Here is a 23,031-nt window from a genome sequence, read left to right as displayed (position 1 = left end):
TTGGGTGATGCCCACCTGCCTTTGGGAGGGCACTCTTCTTTACTCAGTATATCAATTCAAATGCTATTCCCATCTGGAAACACCCTCAGACACCCCCAGAAATAATGTTTTATCAGCTATCAGGTCATCCCTTACCTCAGTCAAGTTGATCATATAATTAGTTTCACACTTCCTCCCAACAAAAAACAATGAATGATACAAGTTACTGGGTAAAAATTTTGTAATTTAAGTTGCTTCATGTTCTTTGCTTTCTACAAATCTAAACCATAACCTAATCAACTGATTTATAATTAATAATAGCTTTTGATAATAGACTTTTATGTTATTTGGCATGAAATTCTGAAGGATTCCAAAGAACTGAGTGATGTTGTTAAAATAAAACCTCTTTCATTCCTATCAACTTACACAGATAAATAAGTTTCTTTACTGCTTCAAGTAATAAAGTGAAAGCTATCAGTAGATTTGATTATAAACCATCTGTGCTGTGTTTAGTCCCTCAGTCGTGTCGACTCTTTGCAACCCCACGGACCATAGCCCACCAGGCTCCTCTGTCCACGGGGATTCTCCAGGCAAGAATACTGGAGTGGGTTGCCATGACCTCCTCGAAGGAATCTTCCCCAACCCAGGGATCAAACCCAGGTCTCACACATTGTGTGCAGACTTTTTACTGTCTGAGCCATCAGGTGAACCCTAAACTGTCATATTCTAGAAATAACTCACATTTATCCATAGATAAGTTTAATAATTAAAAATTGCTTTATTAATCTCATTGAGATATGCATGTTGAATGTTAATTTTGTTATTTTCTTGTTAAATTAGTAATATGTTTATGCCAAGATCAATTACTAGTAGTATCACCGACTCCGTGGACTTGAGTTTGAGTGTACTCCGGGAGTTGGTGATGGACAGGGAGGCCTGGCGTGCTGTAATTCATGGGGTCACGGAGAGTTGGACATGACTGAGCGACTGAACTGAACTGAACTGAACTGAATTATAATGAAAGTCAATTTAGAAGAAAAACACTTTGATAAAGCCTTAATAACAAAATGTGTAACAAAATGTAAAATTTTATTTTGTGTACATATTTTGTGGCAGAATTAAAATGGGGTGTTTAATAAAAGAGTTTTTAAAGATAAAGTGACATAGTATTAACATGAAATTTAGTGATGGACAAAAATGGAAATATGAGCTCAAGATGAAAAAGAATATAACTTTTCTGAAGATTATAGAATAGGCTATATTTTAAATGGTTGACAAGAATTTAAAATCATTGTGCTCAGGGAAAAAAATAGGAATGAAATATCTTACTGCAAGGATTTATCCTGAGCTTTCTTACAGAGTGCTGAGGATCTGGTAATTTATATCCATCTACTGCACTCCTTTTGTTGTCTCTGATTACCTATGCCTAGAAGAAAACTTCCCCAGAATATCTGGTGATATTCCTTCTAACAATTTACCTGTGTTTTATTTGCGTTTCTGAAATCTTTGTTGTTGTTCAGTCGTAAATTTGTGTCCAGCTCTTTGCGACCCTGTGGACTGCAGCACGCCAGGTTTCCCTATCCTTCACCATCTTCCAGAGCTTGCCCAAACTCATGTTAATTGAGTTGGTGATGCCCTCCAACTATCTCATCCTGTTGTCCCCTTCTGCTCCTGCCTTCAGTCTTTCCCAGCATCCGGGTCTTTTCTAATGGGTCAGCTCTTCGCATCAGGTGACCAAAGTATTGGGTCTTCAGCGTCAGCATCAGTCCTTCTAATGACTATTCAGGATTGATTTCCTTTAAGACAGACTTTTTTCCATTGTTTCCCCATCTATTTTTCATGAAGTGATGGGACTGGATGCCATAATCTTCATTTTTTGAATGTTGAGTTTTAAGCCAGCTTTTTCACTCTTTTTCACCTTCATCAAGAGGCTCCTTAGTTCCTCTTTGCTTTCTGCCATAAGGGTGGTACCTTCTGCAAATATAAGGTTATTGGTATTTCTCCCAGCAATCTTGATTCCAGCTTGTGCTTCATCCAGCCCAGCATTTTTCATGATGTACTCTGCATAGAAGTTAAATAAGCAGGGTGACAGTATACAGCCTTGACATAACTCCTTTCCCAATTTTGAAGCAATCTATTGTTCCATGTCTGGTACTGTCGCTTCTTGACCTGCATACAGGCTTCTCAGGAGGCAGGTCACGTGGTCTGGTATTCCCATCTCTTTAAGAATTGTTATCCACACAGTCAAAGGCTTTAGCATAGTCAATGAAGCAAAAATAGATGTTTTTCTAGAATTCTCTGAAATCTTAGTGCTTATCATTTAAACCCTTTTGATTGTTTGTTTTGGTTATGGTATGAGGCACAGATATAAAAGATGTTATCTCTCCAAATTTATACTCAGTTATCACAACACCGTTTTGTGAACAGATATCATAACCTTTGATGCTTCATCAAATCCTGTATATCCCTGTGAATTTGTTTCTGTACTTTGTTTTATTCCATTGATGTGTTTCTCTTGTCCTGTGACTGATCTTTTTATTTAACAATACTATGTCTTTATAGATATACTTTAAAATTTAGCTGGTATAACTACCTCATTATAATTTTTCTTCAACAATTATATATTTATTCTTTCAGATTAACTTGAGAATCATTTGTTTTTTCAACTTAAAATTACCTTGGGATTGCTGTTGGCATTACATTAAATTTACTATCACTGGTTTAGCTTCTCTCTCGTGGCTCAGTGGAACTATTAACCACTACTGAAAATAAGTTCCTTGGCTTTTCAACTTGAAGCATGCTAGTATAAGCAGCAGTTTTAGGAACCAATTGGAATATAAACCAGTTGGACTTGTGGCTTTCATTGGTTTGTGTTGGGAGAGTGATAATTGAAATCATGGATTTTTAAAAAAAAATCTAACCATGTTTTCATGCATATCTTTTGAAATTGAAAGTCTTGCCAAGTTTTTTGCTGATTTTCAAGTCGACTGTTTATTGAGGTCTTCCCAGCACCTCTGATTTGAATTTTAGGAACTCTGTACAGTTTATATTCTAAGGAAAGCCATTGATCCAGGTTTTATTGAGTGAAAAAGTTTAATTGTACTATATTTATGTAGATTAGAAAAGAAGTGATCTCTTCTACACACTGATTCTTTTCTCTGGGAATATAATCTCTCTCTACTTACTCTCACCATATTTTATGTTTCTCAAGTAAAGATTTAATTTTTTTTTATGAAAGCCTTGCTGATTAATTTTTAGTTTGTTGTATTGTTATTTATTTTATTCTTGTTGTGAATAAAATACTTCTACATTGCCCTTTTAAAAAGCTGGCTATTTCTGGTAATATTATAGACAGCAAGGATATGGTATAGGGTATGGCATATTTTGGGGCTTCCCAGGTGGTGCACGGTAAAGAATCTGCCTACCAGTGCAGGAGGTGCAAGAGACACAGGTTTGATCCCTGGTTCGAGAAGACCCCTTGGAAGAGGAAATTGTAACGCGCTCCAGTATTCTTGCCTGGAAAATTCCATGGATAGAGGAGCCTGGTGGACTACAGTCCATTTGGTAAAAAAGAGTCGAATATGACTGAGCACAAATGTTGTATTTTTTGTCTTGCATCTTGCTGAGTTTTCTCATAAGTTTGGCTACTATTAGAGTTAATGTACTATGTTAGATTATGTACTTATATTTTCTGTCTATTAATGATAGTGATTGTTATCATTTGCATTAACTTTCCATTTTTCAGATGACTAAATTCTCTAATTTTATTACTAAATTTATTAGAAGAATAATGTGAATAATAATTGATGATTTGGGGCTTTTTGTTGTTGCTCACTCTTAATAAGGAGTTTCTTATTGATACCTGATAGTCTTTAATAGGTTAAAGGCATTTTCTTCCAGTCTTAGTTTGTCAAATGATTAAAAAAAAAATGCATTCTTATTGTTTCCAATTCTTCTTTAGTATCTATATTTTAATCCTTTAGTGTAACAGCAAATTAGGTTATTAGATGCGTGCGTGCTAAGTCACTTTAGTCATGTCTGACTCTTTGCAACACAATGGACTGTAGCCGTTCAGGCTCTTCTGTCCATGGGATTCTGCATGCAAGAATACTGGAGTGGGTTGCCATGCCCTCCTCCAGGAGATGTTCCCAACCCGGGGATCGATCTTCAGTCTCAAATATCCTGAGTTGGCAAGAGGGTTCTTTACCACTAACACCACCTGGGAAGACCAAGGTTAATATATGTCTAGTTCTAAAACATTCTTGAATTTTACCCCCTAATTTTCACTTTCATCATGTATATTTCTTTTATTTTGAGTTGATATATTGTTATTGTTACTTCCAATGTTGAATATATTTTTTCAATCTTTCTTATTTTCTCATAAAATACTTAAGAAAAATTTTTCTGAAAAATTTTAGCAACATCAAATATTATTTTATATGTTTTATTTCCAGTTTCATTCAGTTCTAATATGCTATATTATGTTTACATTTCCTATTTAACCAAAACAATATTTAGAAATAAAAATAATTGATTTTCTCTCTTCCTTCCTTCTTCCCTCTCTCCCTCTCTTTCTTTCCCTCCCTCCCTTTTTACCCTCTTTCCTTCCTTTTTTCCTCCCTACCAGTTCCACTAATTTCACTAATGCCACTTTCCAAAACTGAAATGTATGTGTTTGGGCTTTAATATGTCATTGCATTTTTCACCAGACACTCAAAACACTGCCATAGTGACAAACATCATGGCTTACTCACTCAACAGCTATACTCCAGTCTTGCTTACTAACAAAATTTTAATTTTGTTTTGACATCAATGTTCCTAGTATAAGAAGATCAATTATCATTGGTTCTGATCATTCAAACCAATCTTATTCTCTGGGACAGATCTTTGCTTTCACAACTGTCCTTATGTAACTACAGGTGGACACGTAACATAGTTCTAACCAATGAGTAATAGTCGGGAGTCTCCTGATGGAGCACTGAGAAAAGGGATCTCCTTCTAGACAATAGTGTGCAAGGCATTTATGCCACTGAAGGAAATCTTTTAAATATGTGACTGCTGCAGCTGTGGCAGTATCACTTGATATCTTAGGGAAAAACAAGAAAAGTATAGGAATATTATAGAAGGAACAGGTTTTTCACGCTTTTCTTTGTAATAGACTTTCTAAATTTTAGCTGTGCTCTTGGGTGCTTGAAATAAAGCTAAAATGTAGCAACTTTTCTTGATGCTGCTTGCTATAAAGATCGTTCAGTTCAGTTCAGTTCAGTTCAGTCCAGTTCAGTTCAGTCGCTCAGGCGTGTCCGACTCTCCGCGACCCCGTGAATCACAGGACGCCAGGCCTCCCTGTCCATCACCAATTCAATAAGGTCGTTAAAGGTATGCAAATTCCAATAGTTTCTTTCTCTCCCTTTTCTCCTATTGTTGTCTAGAATGAAGATAACATGTCTTTACTTAATGCAATCCTATGTGAATCCTAGGTAATCCTATGTGAATCCTAGGTGATCCTATGTGAATCCTAGGTGAATTAGGAATGGAAGCAATATAAAAACAGTGTAACAAGATAGAAAGACACCAGATCTCCAATTCTGTGGAGCATCTTTCTGGCCATGGACCATGCACTTAAACGTTTATATAATAAATAATCAAATTTCCATGTATTTGGAGTTTCCTGTCCCTTAAATCCCAAACTAAACTAACACTGATCCTGATCCAGATTCTTGATTTTCAAGTCACATAGTAGAAAGGGTAACTGGTTAATTTCAGGTTCTCATTAAGTAAAGTAATAAATATTTTCTTACTTTGTGGTTGGTTTTTCTGATGTTGTTTAGTCACTAAGTTGTGTCTGACTCTTTGTGACCCCATGGAATATAACCTGACAGGCTCCTCTGTCCATGGGATTTCTCAGGCAAAACTGCTGGAGTTGAGTAGCCATTTCCTTCTCCAGGGGATCATCTGGACCCAGGATCGAACCCGAGTCCCCTGCATTGGCAGGCAGATTCTTTACCACTGAGCCATACTTGAAGACAAATCATTCACCATGATTAAAAATTAAAGCTTCACGTATATATCCATAGACTATTGTCTATATTAACAAGTTTTCTATGTGAAAAAAAGAATTTATTAGATTTTATTCTGCTGGGATACATTTTGAAGCAACATTATACTTACTGACCTACACTGCTAGTTTTCATAGGCAGAGTTTTTAAAGAGAATAATCTTCCATGCAAGATAGCATTTAAACTTCTATATTTCATAGCTATATTACATATTTTTCAGCATTATATGATAATCTCCATTTAATTTCATAATTGACTTCATATATTGTATATATATATATTTATCTAGGTGTTCGAATTCTAATATTCAAAATTCTATTTCCTGTCAGTTATGCCCTTTGTAATGATATAGCCCAGATACAAAGCTCTTAATTTTTCTCATTCAAATAGCTATGTAAGAATGGCATAAACAAATGCTTTGATCCAAATGAAGAGCATTCTTTTGAGCCACTGTATATTATAAAGATTGTGACTAGTGGGTTGTGTTTAGAAAGTTAACATGTGTAAAGTTAATCCTTAATTAATATAACGAATATTCTGGGGGCAATAAGTATCATGAGGAAGACAGAAAAGTAGAAGGTTGTTTCTTTTTTCAGTTGATTTGTATTTCAGGTTCATTCTGTATCTTTAAACTGTCAGCCTTACTACTGCTTGAATATCTTGGCTCTGTGTATATGAACACAGTCAACTCTTTCATTGCCTTGAGCATTGCTGGAGGATATTCAAGCTATTTGCTGATCTCTAGCTATGTTTTAACCAAACTTTATTTTATAAGGAGTCCCTAGGCTCAACTATGAGGCATTTTTATGCCTCCTTTGATTGATGCTTCCTGCCATGGCCCTTAGTGATTTGGTAATATTTTAAATCCCTGCCTAAGTTGTTTCACTATTAGATAACTAGTGTGGAGAGCTGCCAGAATATTTGTATCCTTTCTTTGTGGCCAAGAATAGATTTAATGGTTCCTGAGAGAATTTTATTGTTTGATGGCTCTTCCCATTCTTATGTCAGCTTTCTGTGGTTTCACAGAAAACTTATTATCTTTGAAGTCAGGCCTCCTCTACCTACCCTTCTGATCCTACTCCTTTCAAATTTTCTTTTCTCAGAACATAGAATTAAAAGTCAACCATATTTGATTCAGAAACTATGCCCTACTAGTATTTGTCTTAGGCCAAGATACTGACCTCTGAGTCACAAGTTCTCTAAGATGCACTTTGGGATAAGTAAATAGTTATGATATAACAGTGCCAGTGCCAAGACATAGTAAATAGTTTAAGTTCAGTTTAAGTTCAGAAATAGGGTAATTTCAGTTACTCATATTGCAGTTATAATCAGTCCTTTTGTATTGCATGATTAAATCATGAGAGATTTTTTAATAGAAAATGTAGTTTGTAGTCAACATTTATTATCTGTCTATATTAATATTTACTAAAGTATTTGTTTCTCTTCCCTTTAGTTCTGATTTGCCTGCTTGCTAACTCAGAATGTTACTGATTTAGTAGGCAATTATATATTTTTTAAATTAGAAATGTATTACTGAAATACAGTACCATTGATTCATTACCCCGGGATCAGTTCAGTTCATTTCAGTTGCTTAGTTGTGTCTGACTCTGCAATCTCATGGACTGTAGGATGCCAGGATTTTCTGTCCATCACCAACTCCCAGAGGTTACTCAAACTCATGTCCATCGAGTCAGTGATGCCATCCAACCATCTCATCCTCTGTCGTCCCCCTTCTGCTCCTTGGGATGCATATACCTTAGGATGGTTATATGCATTTTGGAATTTACTGAATATCTATTCTGATGATAAAACCATCTATCATTAATTTTTAAAAAATCAGTTTGAAGTTTTCAAACTTGTATTCAAGGAGATTATATCTTAAAATGCAGATAATATTTTATATTCCAGTTATGTCAAGAGTATTATTTTGCTTTCTTTAAGCTTTAAACAGTTCTTTATATAAAGTCTGATAAATGGACCCTTTATTATTTCAAATAATAGTTTTCTATTACTCTGAAGATTTGGCATTAACAATAAATCTGCATTCAACATGACTTTTTATGTCTGCACAATTACCTTAGTCTCTCATGGACTTTTGTACTTATACTTTAAAATTCATAATCTTTTAGTTCTGTAGCAATATTATTCTAGTTTCACATGTATGGAAATATTCCTTGTAATTCCTGTGGGAATGAGGATATTTTCTGAGCAGTGTATGCTACTTCAACTTCTGTACACTGGATTCATGACTTGAGACTTGATAAATCTAGAGTCTAGAAATTGTATATTCTTCTGAGAAATCCCACTGCTGGGTATCTCAAAAGTTTTGGAGAAATTAAAAGTAATAAGCTTCTAGGAATAAGAGAAACTAATTATAAACATTTCAAAATTTAAAGCATCTTTCATGAGTCATTGTTCAAAAAGACTACTGAAGGAACCAGTCCATTAAAAATAAAAGATGAGGACTTCTGTTTCCTTCCACTTTGGATATAGAAAGAGTCCCAAGAGAATGTTCCTCCACCTTAGCAATAAGAATCTTTAAGTCAGAGTTTCATAAACTCACAGAGATATGAACATGCAAAGACACCTACTGAATTATAATCCACAGAGTAATTAACTTGACCTAGAAGAGAAGTGACCCATGTCTGCTTTTTTATCTGGTGCAACAGCAGGAGGAGAAAGAAGTCATCATAGCTGTGACTAAGGAGAAAACAGATCCTTTTAATAAGTTCTTAAAGGCTGATAATGTGCTGGTATGACAGTTTGGAATCCCAGGGAGGTAGAAACAAAGAAAATTTGCAACTACCTGCCAAATCTTTTCCACAAGCTTCTTTCAGCACTAAGGAGAAAATTGTGCACAGCACGGAAGAGCTGAGACAGATTCCACCTGGGATTCGGGTATGTAGAGAACGTTGAAGTCTGAGGGGAGGACAGTGCACCAAGAGAAATCCTTATGCACTTAAGGAACTCATTGTGTGATAGTGCGATGGGCCTGCTGAAATGTAAAGGCAGGGAGGGATAACTGAGAGAAAATCTCCGGGCCTCTACACCTTCTACTGAGTAGGAGACAACATCTGTTTATGTCTGAAGGAGAGTTGAGAGTGAGACTTCAGATGCAGGTGCGCAAATATACCTGAATGCTGAGAAGCATGCCGAAGGAAGAGAATTTCCATAGACACTCTGGATCTCACAGTGAGCACGAGGCAGATGACATGTGTGGCTGGGTGTGGGAAAGAGAGATGAGATAAAACTCTCCAAGGTGCCTGATCATGAAGTCTAATGAAATCTGAGAACAGGCAAACAGAGATGCTGTAGGCATTTAGAACCCAAGTCTACTAAAAGAAATGTTCTGAATTTACCTTCACAAACTTTGAGATGTCATTGAACTAAATATAACAAAAGCAGCAACAGATTCTAGGCCAGGCTCAAATGCAGACGGGGTTGATTTAGAAGAAGGAGCATGCTTTTTTCTAGACATACATATTATTTATTTTGGACTCCATTTTCTTTTTTTACAATTTTATAATATTTAAGAGAAATTTATTAGATAATAAGAAAGAAAACTAGACTGATAATCAACAATGAATCGGGCAGCAGACATCGAAATTATCAATCAGTGATTTAAAAATAACTCTGATAAAAATGTTAAAGGGTTTCATGGAAAAGGCCAGCTATTTCAAAGTAACTATGACAAATACATCATAGCATCTAGAGAAAAAGGCAGAAAACAGCAAGAATGAACAGATGGGATGTATCATCAGAGGAATAGATATTATAAAAGAATCAGTCAGTCATTTCAGTCATTAAATCATGTCTGATTCTCTGTGACCCCATGGACTGCAGCATGCCAGGCTTCCCTGTCCATCATCAGCTCCCAGAGTCTGATCAAACTCATGTCCATTGAGTCAGTGATGCCATCCAACAATCTCATCCTCTGTTGTCCCCTTCTCCTCCTGCCTTCAATCTCCCAGAATCACTGTCTTTTCCAGTGAGTCAGTTTTTCACATCAGGCTGCTGAAGTATTGGAGTTTCAGCTTCAGCATCAGTCCTTCCATTGAATATTTAGGACTGATTTCCTTTAAGATGGACTGGTTTGATCTCCTTGCTGTCCAGGGACTCTCAAGAGTCTTCTCCAACACCACAATTCAAAAGTACCAATTCTTCAGTGCTCAGTTTTCTTTATGGTCCAACTCTCACATTCATACATGACTACTGGAAAAATCATAGCCTTAACTAGACAGACCTTTGTTGGCAAAGTAATGTCTCTACTTTTTAAAATGCTATCTAGATTGGTCATAGCTTTTCTTCCAAGGAGCAAGTGTCTTAATTTCATGGCTGCAGTCACCATGTGCAGTGATTTTGGAGCCCCAAACAATAAAGTCTGTCACTGTTTCAATTGTTTCCCCATCTATTTGCCATGAAATGATGGGACTGGATGCCATAATCTTCATTTCTTGAATGTTGAGTTTTAAGCTATTCTTCTTCACTTTCAGCTATAAGGGTGGTGTCACCTGCATATCTGAGGTTTTTTATATTTCTCCCAGCAATCTTGATTCCAGCTTTTGCTTCATCCAGTAAAGCATTTCACATGATGTTCTCTGCATAGAAGCTAAATATGCAGGGTGACAATATACAGCCTTGACATACTGCTTTCCCAATTTAGAACCAGTCGATTGTTACATGTCTGGTTTTAACTGTTTCTTCTGACCTGCATATAGATTTCTCAGGAGGCAGGTCAGGTGGTCTGGTATTCCCATATCGTTAAGAATGTTCCACAGTTGGTTGTGATCCACACAGTCAAAGGTTTTGGCAGAGTCAATAAAGCAGAAGTAGATGTCTCTCGAACTCTCTTGTTTTTTCCATGATGCAACAGTTGTTGGTAATTTGATCTCTGGTTCCTCTGCCTTTTCTAAATTCAGCTTGAACATCTGGAAGTTCTCATTTCATGTACTGTTGAAGCCTGACTTGGAGAATTTTAAGCATTACTTTGCTAGTGTGTGAGATGAGTGTAATTGTGTGGTAGTTTGAACATTCTTTGGCATTATCTTTCTTTGGGATTGGAATGAAAACTGACATTTTCCAGTCCTGTGGGCACTGCTTAGTTTTCCAAATTTGCTGGCGTATTGAGTACAGCACTTTCACAGCATCATCTTTTAGGATTTGAAATAGTTCAAGTGGAACTCCGTCACCCTCACTAGTTTTGTAGTGATGCTTCCTAAGGCCCACTTGACTTTGGACTCCAGGATATTTAGCTCTAGGCAAGTGATCACACCATAATGGTTATCTGGGTCATAAAGACCGTTTTTGTATATTTCTTCCATGTATTCTTGCCACCTTTTCTTAATATCTTCTGCTTCTATTAGGTCCGAACGATTTCTGTCCTTTATTGTGCCCATCTTTCCATTAAATGTTCCCTTGGTATCTTTAATTTTCTTGAAGAGGTTAGTCTTTCCCATTGTGTTGTTTTCCTCTATTTCTTTGCACCAATCACTGAGGAAGGCTTTGTTATCTCTCCTTGCTATTCTTTGGAAATCTGCAATCAGATGGATATAGCTTTCCTTTTCTCCTTTGCCTGTAGCTTCTCTTCTTTTCTCAGCTATTTGTAAGGCTTCTCTAAACAAGCATTTTTCCTTTTTCATTTATTTTTCCTTGGGATGGTCTTGATCACTGCCTCCTGTACAATGAAATCCTAGAAATGAAAAGTATGGTAACAGAGACGAAGAATCCTTCCTATGAGCTATTAGCAGACTGCATATAGCAGGGAAAAGAATCAGTGATCAGTATCCTTAAATATAGGTCAAAGAACTTTTGCAAATTTAAATAGCAAAGTCAAAACGGTAAAAAAAAAAGGAGAGAGAGAGAACAGAGCTTGCAAGATATGGGACAATATAAAATAGTCTAGCACATCATTTGGGGCTTCCCACGTGTCTCACTGGTAAAGAATCTGCCTGCCAATGCAGGAGTCACAGGTTCAATCCCTGGATTGGGAAGATCCACTGGAGTAGGAAATGTCAAACTACTCCAGTGTACTTGCCTATAAAATTCCATGGACAGAGGAGCCTGGTGAGTTGCAATCCATGGGGTTGTGGAGTTTGACACAACTGAGTAACTAAGCATGCATGCAACACGTCATTTGGAGTCCAAGAAGGAGAAACATCTAGAGAGAAAGAGAGACATTACATCCAGTGGAACAACATTAAGAGTGCTGCTGATTACATACCAGAAACGACTGAACCCAGATTTTGGAATTGCATCATTCTAGTGTGGGAAAATAAAAATCATGCACAGAGATTTCTATACTTCTATGTTTAAAATAAAGGTGAAATAAAGACATGTTCAGATAAGCAAAATTTGAGGAATTCAGCTAATGCAACCTGAACTACAGGAAATGTTAAAAGAAGTTCTTCAGGCTGTGTACAATGAATGAAGAATGCCAGAAAAAGCAAATATGAAAGTGAACATATTTCTAAATATCCACATCTAGGTCCGTATGTTTATATATATCAGTATCTTTATCTCCTCAAATATCTTTTAGGCACTATTGACGATTTAAAGTAAAATAACAACAATGGATTGTGAGATCTATAGCATATGTAGAATGAAATATAAGGACACAAAGAACATGAGCGTGATAATTTGGAGTAAGCTTTTGTCGGATTCTTACATAGTTTATAAAGGAGAAGATTATTTTTGAAGTTAGATTTGATAAAAATGCATAAGGGAAAGCACAAAATGAATAACACAAAAACACATGACTAAAAATCAACAGAAGAGATAAAATGGAAGCTAAAAATATCAGTTTATTCTGGAGATATCAGGAAAAGATGAACGATTAAGAGAGAACAGACATGCAAATAGAAAACAAATACCATTTTAGTAGACTTAAACCGAAACGTATCAATTATTACTTTTAAAGTAATGTCATTTGATTCCTCCAGAAAGTTTACCCAAGGCAGAGTTAGAAGCTCAAAGTATTTACTCATGAAACACTTGTGAATAATAAAAAAAGGGAGAGTCAGTAGGAACGTGTAAGGAAAGGCTTCATGTTGCAAAAGTATATTCAATACCATAAAGAAAATGCATTGTGCAAAAAGAGCATCAGACTGTGAAATATCATTCTGTTCACACTGTGTTAAAGGCACATGCAATGTGCCAGTGTTGTTGATGCTGACCTTTGTCACCTGGCCAAAGTAAAATGTTTGACAGGTTTCTCCACCACAAAGTCACTCCACTCTTCGATACTCTATTTTTCAAAAGTGAGTCACTATTTGGTACAATTTATGTTCAAGGATTGTGAAGAAGTTAAGAAGTTAATTCCTCCTTGATGGAGGAATGGCTACATAATTTGGAATTCTTAAGTAAAGTACATTTATCTCTTCTCTCACATTTATTCATTCAATTACTTGAGTTAATACGGACTTAGGTATATTTATTTTATATTTTGTGTTATTGCTCAAATAGTTCCAGCTTTGAGCAATTGGTCAATTTTTTCCAGTAGCTTTGGCATTTGGAGCTCTTTCAGTTAGGCTCCTGTGTCCATTTGGCATTCACCAACACTTCTGTTCTTTTATTTTTTAAATCATTTCCTTACTTTCTGGCACTACAAATGCTCCAGGATCATTTTGTATATTCCCTGAGCCATCCCTCGATTAAACCATTTCTCCCAGGAAACCTGATAACTTTTACTGGAGAATGGGTTCATAAACAAAGATCTGGGAGCTGGATAGACTTAATTCCGTCATTGTTGCTTCTTCAGTTCAGTCCCTCAGTCGTGTCAGACTCTTTGCGACCCCATGGACTGCAGCACGCCAGGCTTCCCTGTCCATCACCAACTCCTGGAGCATGCTCAAATTCATGTCTATTGAACAGGTGATGCCATCCTCCTATCTCATCATCTGTTGTCCCCTTTTCCTCCTGCCTTCAATCTTTCCCAGCATCAGGGTCTTTTCCAATGAGTCAGTTCTTTGTATCAGGTGTTATTAGCATACTAATTTGTATATACACAAATATTATATTTTTCTATCTGTATATCTGTATCTATATCAAGCTAAACATGAAAGTGAAAGTTGCTCAGTCTTCTCTGACTCTTTGTGATCCCATGGCTTATACAGTCCATGGGATTCTCTGGCCCAGAATACTGGAATGGGTAGCCTTTCCCTCCTCCAGGGGATTTTCCCAACCCAGGGATCAAACCCAGGTCTCCCGCATTGCGGGCAGATTCTTTACCAGTTGAGCCACGAGGGAAGCCCAAGAACACTGGAGTGGGTAGCCTATCCCTTCTCCAGGGGATCTTTCTGACCCAGAATTCAAACCAGGGTTTCCTGTATTGCAGGAAGATTCTTTTCCAGCTGAGCTATTAGGGAAGCCCCAAGCGAAGCATGGATTCATACAACTGTCTCTCACTTGAATCCATCACCATATGGTTCACTCTAGTCCCCCTTCTCCTTGCTTACATGTGACTCTCTAATAATGATAAACCTAGGTCACAACGTTCACCATCTATTAATATTTACTTATTTGTTAACTGTACTATACATATGCAGTCTTTTCAGACTTGTTAACCCACGCCCCTGTTAAGAAACATCTAGAGGATAGTATTTAGTTCAAATGGAAAGAATCATCTTTGGAAAAAAATAGGTGCTATTATTTAAATGATGTTATCTGGATATACATTAAAAAAGCAATGTTTCTAAGTTGGTAATGTTTTCAAATGTTAAGTGGGTTAAGTCAAATCCAATAAATCAAGTTATCAAAAACTGTCATAAAATAATTCAAAATCTATTGTAAAGGTTTTGTCTTGTTGTACTATGAATGACATAGGCATAAATACTTATCACTGGTATCAAGATGTTCTAAGGAGATTAAAGACATATAAAAAGAAAGGTTTCATTAGTGACACATGATTACTAAGGGCTGCATGATATGTGTGTGAGAGTGACACTGGAAATAAGATAAATATTTTGAACTATTATGTCTGGGAGATCACTAGTTAATAATAAGTAGAGTGACAATGTAAGGGTAAGAGTTCATAGGCATCTTATCTTATTTCTTCCACTTTTTTAAGTTTAGGAGCAAGGTTTACCATGACGGCATTCTTGATTTATTACAGGTCTCAGGTAGCCCTGAGACTGCCAAACTTAGCCTTGAAACAAATCCAGGGAGCAGCAGATATGTCCAAATGTTACTCTCACCCATGGCAATGAACTGTGATTTTGAGATCCATTCCAACAAAGTAATCCAAGAATGAGGAAGCAGCCAGCAAGCCAGAATTTGTCTTATGCTACAAAGATACTTTTCTTAGAGATTATCATGGAAATACAGATTTTATTTATTATACACCTAAAATATATTCTTACTATGGGTTGATTTTACTTTCTTCAACTTGCTAAAGACTGATGGAAAATGCACTATAATAGAAGATAAAAGAACTAAATTATAATATTAGCTCTTTCATTGACTTAGTTGTTTAAATTTCTGAAAGTCACTTTACCTCTGTGAGACTTATTTTAATTTTTCATACACTAGGAAGTAATTCTCTCAGGATGCTATAAATAAAATTCAAGTAAAATAAATAGGTGAAAGGAAGTACATAATCAGATTTTTCAGGCTGTCTCAAAAAATTGTTTCTTCACTGCAGTTTAGGCAACTTTGTTGTATCTGTGATGCAAAAAAATTTAAATGTGCTGTGTTTGCAGTTTCTAGTTACCTGTAATAATTATAAATGTGGTGCTATTTTATTTTTATGATCTTTGCTATCTTTTATATCAATAATACATATTTATAAAGTCCATTGATATTGGCAATATAGTTGCTATTAAAAACCTATAACACTTTTTTATTACCAAATTATTACATTTATTACCAAATTATTACATTTGGTACCAAATTATTAGAGATGGATAATGTTTTAATTTATTCTAATATTTCCTGATTTTTATGGAGACTGTCTTAACTCAAATAGTGATATGATTTATGAAAACCTTAGTCATTGCAGCAGACCAATACTGGAGCTGGTATTTTCTGGAGGGAGATGCATTTCAGTAAATCACATGAGGGATGTAGTTTAGGATCAGCACTATAGTAATCTTAGCTACATCATTAGCAGTGTTATCTTTAAATATACAGAATTTTTAAAAGAAGGCTTCAGTTCAGTCACTCAGTCATGTCCGACTCCCTGAGACCCCATGAACCGCAGCACGCCAGGCGCCCCCGTCCATCACCAGCTCCCGGAGCTCACTCAAACTCATGTCCATCGAGTCGGTAAAGGTTTTTCCAGTGGTCATGTATGGATGTGAGAGTTGGACTGTGAAGAAAAGAAGGCTTAACATGTATCTATTATTGCATATAAAATCTCACATAAAAATCCAAAACAGATTCCAGAAAAATGGACTTCATTTTCCCATGCAGGCCAGTACTATCCATGCATGTAAAATCAGAGTTGAATTTTGTGGTTGGAACCATCCTATCACTGATTTTCATACATTGTAAGACACAATAAGTCAAAACCTGCATCTGCAAGTCCAATGACTCTATGGTCTGGTCATCAGTGAACAATGCTGATTAAGGAGACATATGTCATTTGGCAATTATTTCATGACACAATGCTTATTTCAAAGTTTTTAATTCAACAGAAGGACTTTCGTAACAAGAGTACATTTTTTGAATACTGTTTTATTCTCCAGTTAAGTGCCCATTTACTGTTTTTTTTTCAACCCCCAAAAATCTCATGGAGCAAGTCAATATGTAAATAAGTCATTAGCTAAGGGAAAGGGAAATTAAAAAACCCTAATATCAACACTAATAAGATATTAGATGGGTTCCTAGTAATAATCATATGAAAATGATAGATATATTTCCTACTTCTCCAGGAGTTTCTATCTGATCTAGTCGCAATTGTTGAGTGTGTTTACTATACACAAATCTTGCAAAACTGCTAAGAGAGATTTGGAAAGCTTTGTGATTTCTAAATGTATTTGAAAAATGAAATAACTCTGGTTGAAGAGGATCAATAAAAGTAAAACATTGGTTTTATGAGATTAGGGAAAAAAAGTAAAATCTCAGTGATCATATAAACAAATGATAATTTAAATTCCTAATAAAATATAATGTAAATATCTGTATTTCTTGTTCCCAGGAGTTAACAAAGGTAAAAAAAATTTTTTATCCCAGGAGAAAAACTGAAAGATAGACAAAATAGACTAAAAAGAGAAAATTATAAATTGCAGGAGCTATTCCACAGCTTAGGCCACTTGCAATCAAGGCCCTTCCTAAAATGACAGTCAGCAGGTGAGATCTGTGAGCTAGAGAAACAAGTGGAGTGCAGATTCCTCAGGCTCAACAATGCAGAAGTGACTGCTTCCCCAGAATGTTTCAGAACTGTATCTCACTACAAACACCCAACATAGCCCTGGGTGGTGCCAGATTTTGTTGACAAAATCATTTGACATAAACTCTTCCAATATAGAGGGGATTTTCAAGAGTTACCACACTGCCATCTAGAACTTATATACTGTTGTAGTAAAAAGAAAAGAGCAAAGAAAAAAAAATTACTTTTGTGATTCTTTGTTTCAAAGAGCCCGTTCAAAATAGAGAAGAGTTTTGTGGATGCAAAATAGACCACACAGAATAATAAGAGAATTTAAATAGCTTTATAAGAAAAACGGGCACTAGTTTGTCACATATAGAGTATCTGACGTGGAACACTGAAAATTCAGTGATAAATGAGACTAGTGTAGGAGGAAGAAAAAAGTGAGTTGGATACATTCAATTTGCTGTAAAACAAATCTCAGGAGAGGAGTGGGATTTATATTACCTCAATAGCTGGGAGAGAAGTTTGTCAGGGAAAGCATGAAAATGATTAGATGTTATAAATGAGCAAATCAGCATTTCTTCAGGGGCTTCTCATTTCTCAAAAGGCACTCCTACTTGGTTCCATACTTCCTCCCTAAAGTTCAGAGAGTAATTGTCTTGATTGCAATTTTGAGGTCATGTTGAAGATGAAAGACAGAGAGGATTTGTGTAACTCAGTGTGTTAAAATTGCATATAAATAAAATATTGATTGAGTTTTCACAATAAGTATAAAACTGACCTTTTAGATTCCTGCTGTGGGCCAAGTTATTAAGGTCATAATCCAAGTAGTGATTGATTTTTGTAAAAACTTTGATCTAATTAAATCTTTAATCACAAATATGTTATAATCTGGTCAAAAGTATATATTAGAATTACATGAAAAAATTAGTATTCTTCCAGAATTTAAAGAGAAGGAAATAGACAAAGACAGGAATAAAACAATGATCTTTTCTCCATATAAACTTTGAGTTATAGAACAATATCACTGTGAATAATTAAGGTAATTTTTTTGTTGTTGTTGTTATTGATTTCAATTTATCTGGCTGTGTCAGGGCTCAGTTGTGGGATGGGGGATCAAGTTCTCTTATTAGGGATTGAAACTGGGCCTCTTGCATTGGGAGCTAGAGTCTTAGCCACTGGACCACAAGGGAAGTCCCTAAGGTAATATTAATAATAACTTTTATTTACTGAGCACTTAGTAATCATATGATAACTGCTGGTTATTTTTATACACTGGATACTGTTCCAAGTGCTTTCATACTGTATTTCATTCAATCCAAATAATAGCTCTGGGAATAAATTTGCTATTCCTATTTTCCATACAGCAAAGTAAGTTGTCAACATTTAACAACTGGATCATAGGATAGAAAGTCCAGAGATATCCCAAGAACCTATGCTTGTTTTTATGAAGCACAAGCTGGAATCAAGATTGCTGGGAGAAATATCAATAACCTCAGATATGCAGATGACACTACCCTTCTGGCAGAAAGTGAAGAGGAACTCAAAAGCCTCTTGATGAAAGTGAAAGAGGAGAGTGAAAAGGTTGGCTTGAAGCTCAACATTCAGAAAACAAAGATCATGGCATCTGGTCCCATCACTTCATGGGAAATAGATGGAAAAACAGTGGAGACAGTGTCACATTTTAATTTTTTGGGCTCCAAAATCACTGTAGATGCTGATTGCAGCCATGAAATTAAAAGACGCTTACTCCTTGGAAGGAAAGTTATGACCAACCTGGATAGTATATTAAAAAGCAGAGACATTACTTTGCCAACCAAGGTCTGTCTAGTCAAGGCTATGGTTTTTCCCGTGGTCACATATGGATGTGAGAGTTAGATTGTGAAGAAAGCAGATCGCCGAAGAATTGATGCTTTTGAACTGTGGTGTTGGAGAAGACTCATGAGAGTCCCTTGTACTGCAAGGAGATCCAACCAGTCCATTCTAAAGGAGATCAATCCTGGGTGTTCATTGGAAGGACTGATGCTAAAGCTGAAACTGCAATACTTTGGCCACCTCATGTGACGAGTTGACTCACTGGAAAAGACTCTGATGCTGGGACAGGTTGGGGGCAGGAGGAGAAGGGGACGACCGAGAATGAGATGGCTGGATGGCATCACTGACTCTGTGGTCATGAGTTTGAGTGAACTCCGGGAGTTGGTGATGGACAGGGAGGCCTGGCGTGCTGTGATTCATGGGGTTGCGGAGGGTCGGGCATGACTGAGTGACTGAACTGAACTGAACTGATTTATTTGTGATATTAAATATTTAGATCTTTATTAATAATACTAGTGATAGTGAATCTTTTTCTATTTTATTTTTCTAGTGAGATTAAATATTTTGAACATATTGTGTATGTTTGTTCAAGCATGTTACTTTCCAGTAGTCATTGTAATAAATTGTACCTTAACAGGCAGACGTGTAGTTTCTCTATTCCATAGAAATCATTGAAAACTGCAAGGAGTCTGAATACAAGGATTGGAAATAATTTAGTAAAAGTATGTTTTTGGAGAATCTATACTGGAATGTTTGTTTTCCTATGTCTCTTTTTTTTAATGTCCTTTATAAAATGTTTTAAAATTGCTTTCAGTTTTATTTCTAATTATACAAAAGCGAGTATTCCAATATACATGTTTGCAAATATAAACTGAGTTGTACTTATGGTCTTTTTTTTTTCCTAGATTTTTTTTTAGTCTTGTACTATGTGCAAAACTTATTATTTTCTGGATTCTTGCTTTTAATTTCCTTACATCAGATTGTAATAATAAATGTGAATTTGATTTTCAAAAATTTTATACCTGTTTTTGCTGTATATCTTAAGAGTATGATACTGTGTTCCTATTAAAGAATTTAATATTATACTTCACTTGTAAGGTTAGTAATCTGATTTTCTTCTTACTCTCTCCCTTTAAATTAAGCTACTTGCTTTGTGTTATGGTCAAAATAGGCAGCATCTACTCATCAATTCTCTTTCCAATTAGTTTCTCCTCTTATATCTAAAAATCATAGATACTGCCTTTTCGCCTACAATTTTTACCTGTCACCTTCTTTCATCACAGTCAGTACCACGTGAACCAAAACATATATACAGCATCCAACTTATAAGTATTTATTTATTTTACAGGTAGAAAATAACAACTGTTTTTAAGTTTTATCAGTACTTGTTCCACAAACTAATTGCTTCATAAAAATCAAACATTTATTGGCTATCCATTGAGTGAAAGAACTTTATGAATATAAAGAATCAACAAAGCAATTATCTGGCTTCATGATGTTCACATATATGAACACACATTTAAAGCTTTTCAATATGAAAAATGAGGAAAAGAGGCAGTATTATGCAGCTTTTCCTCATTAATGTTAGGAACTTTTATTTCTGTGGTGGGTTTGAGATATTGTTGAAGTGTTGGGGAAAATGAGAAACCCGACAGCATGATAATGATGATAATCAGGTATCTTTAATTTTTACCTTCATAGATGGATCTGGATCTATTTAAATATATATATTTTCTTTATTTATTTGGCTGCACCAGGTCTTAGTTGTGACATACGAGCAGATGAACTTAACTCCTTAAATTGTGGCATGTGGACTCCTAAGTGGCAGCATGTGGGATTTAGTTCCCTGATCAGGGATTGAACCTGGGCACCCTGCACTAGGAGCAGAGTGACCCAGTCACTGGACTACCAGGGAAGTCCCTAAATCTATTTTTTAGTTGAAGAATAAGAATTCTGCCTACCAATATAATGTAGACTATTTTAATTACTGGGGAATTTACAGCAGAAGCAGGGGAAGGTTTAGCTCTCTAACATTATGGTTAGCTCTCTAACATTGTAAAGTTACACCCTGGTGAGAAATTTGAGGGAAGGTGATTGGAAAAGAAGCAGTGGGAAGAAAGACTGACTGGACCAATTAACAGAGTAAAACTGCAGGAGAAAGTGTATAAATCATCACAGGAGCAAGTGGACTAAGCAAGTTTATATCAATAACTAATGAATATTCTGGTTGGGCTGGAACTCTCTCTTTAAAGTGAAGAAGAAATGCAAATATAAGTAAGAGAAGGATAAAAGCCCGAGTGAGATGATAAATAGCTTTCCAAATTATCCCATTATAAATACTGCTTTTCAATGAAACCAATGTGAATGGAATAATTTAGGGGTATTCAAAAGAAAATGTGGCTACAGACAGAATCTTAGGGGAATAAAATACTGAAAAGCATTAGTTGAAAAGGAAGTAAACGGATTTAGTTCACACCACTAGGTCTGATGTGCCTTCAGAAATGGGATTTTCCCACGGTTCTAATTATGAAACCCTCAAGATCCTTAAAACTCTTCCATCATAGTGCAACTTTTAACTTTACAGGCTTAAGGAAAATAAGTATTTTCATATAAATATAAAATACAGTAACCTTGGCTTATTTTTTTTTCAAATTCCATGTTGTTAATCTATAGAGTTTAAGAAACATAGGGAGACTATTAACATATCACTTATATGCCATAACCACCATGCTCATTACATTGAAGGGCACATAATTAAGACTAGCAGGATGCTTCAACAGGAGACAAGTTGAGTGACAATAAGTAAAGAGGGAAGAACATTAAAATAATAATGATAATGCATAATGATAATAATTGATGCACTGAAACATAACTTCCAAATCATTTTGATAGTCTGGGGAAATTTTCTGGTATTTATTATAAGGCATCCTTTTAAAAGGATTAGTTTGGAGCACTCCATGATGGTAGCGTAGAAAGACTTCACTAAACTTGACTTTTACTATGCTTGGTGAAAGTCATTCAATCTCCTGAGATTTGTTTCCTAATTTTAAAATAGCTTTCTGGGATTGTTGCAAGGATTAAACAGTCATTTTAATATTTTGCCAATATTAGGTACATATTAAATGTTAGCTTCCTTCCTCTATTTGAGGCACAGACACAAATATTAGCTGCAAAAACAAGTCAGTGATTCCTTTTTATATTTGTGCTATAGAGGAATGCTACATTGATTTTTTTAATGATATATAGTCGTCACTGTAAGATTTGCTAAAAATCGTTTTCCTTGTATAATAGATATGTTAAAATGAACCCACATTTTAGGTGTTATGGTATAAAAATATGAAAATAGCATTACAGAGAACATTGCATATAAGAAATGAAAAAAATAAGTCATTCTCATAAATTTGCTAAAAAGTGATTGATTCTTATAAACTTGTAAAAAGTTCCCCAATAGTATCTTTCTGTGACAAACTAAAAAGTTTCTTTCAAAGACTAAATTTTTAATAATTCCAACTTTAATAACACCTGCTATGAAAGAGGCTGAGATATAGCAAAATTTACTTACTGAATATAAAAGAACACTAAACAGTAGATTAGAGGCAAACATGGCAATAGCTATTACATGGATAGCAGAATTCACTGTTTTATATCTTATTCAGTGCTCTCTTTGGGGGCACAAGCACACCTCGTCTGGTAATTTCTGGAGATTTATTGGAGGCATTTCTTTAATTGCTAAATTATTAAAGGTGTTGGTGCATTAGTAGATAGAGACCAAGAATGTTAGACATCCTGTAAAGCATGGAGAAGTACTGTATATTTTAAAAAATTCTCTGGATACAAATTTTGAATGTCCCGCATTGCCACTTAAAATTACAC

The sequence above is a fragment of the Moschus berezovskii genome, chromosome 9, assembly GCF_049115385.1.
Source record: "Moschus berezovskii isolate FMDL1 chromosome 9, NW_MosBer_1.0, whole genome shotgun sequence".
In the NCBI taxonomy this organism is placed as follows: Eukaryota; Metazoa; Chordata; class Mammalia; order Artiodactyla; family Moschidae; genus Moschus; species Moschus berezovskii.
This window is presented reverse-complemented; position numbering follows the sequence as displayed.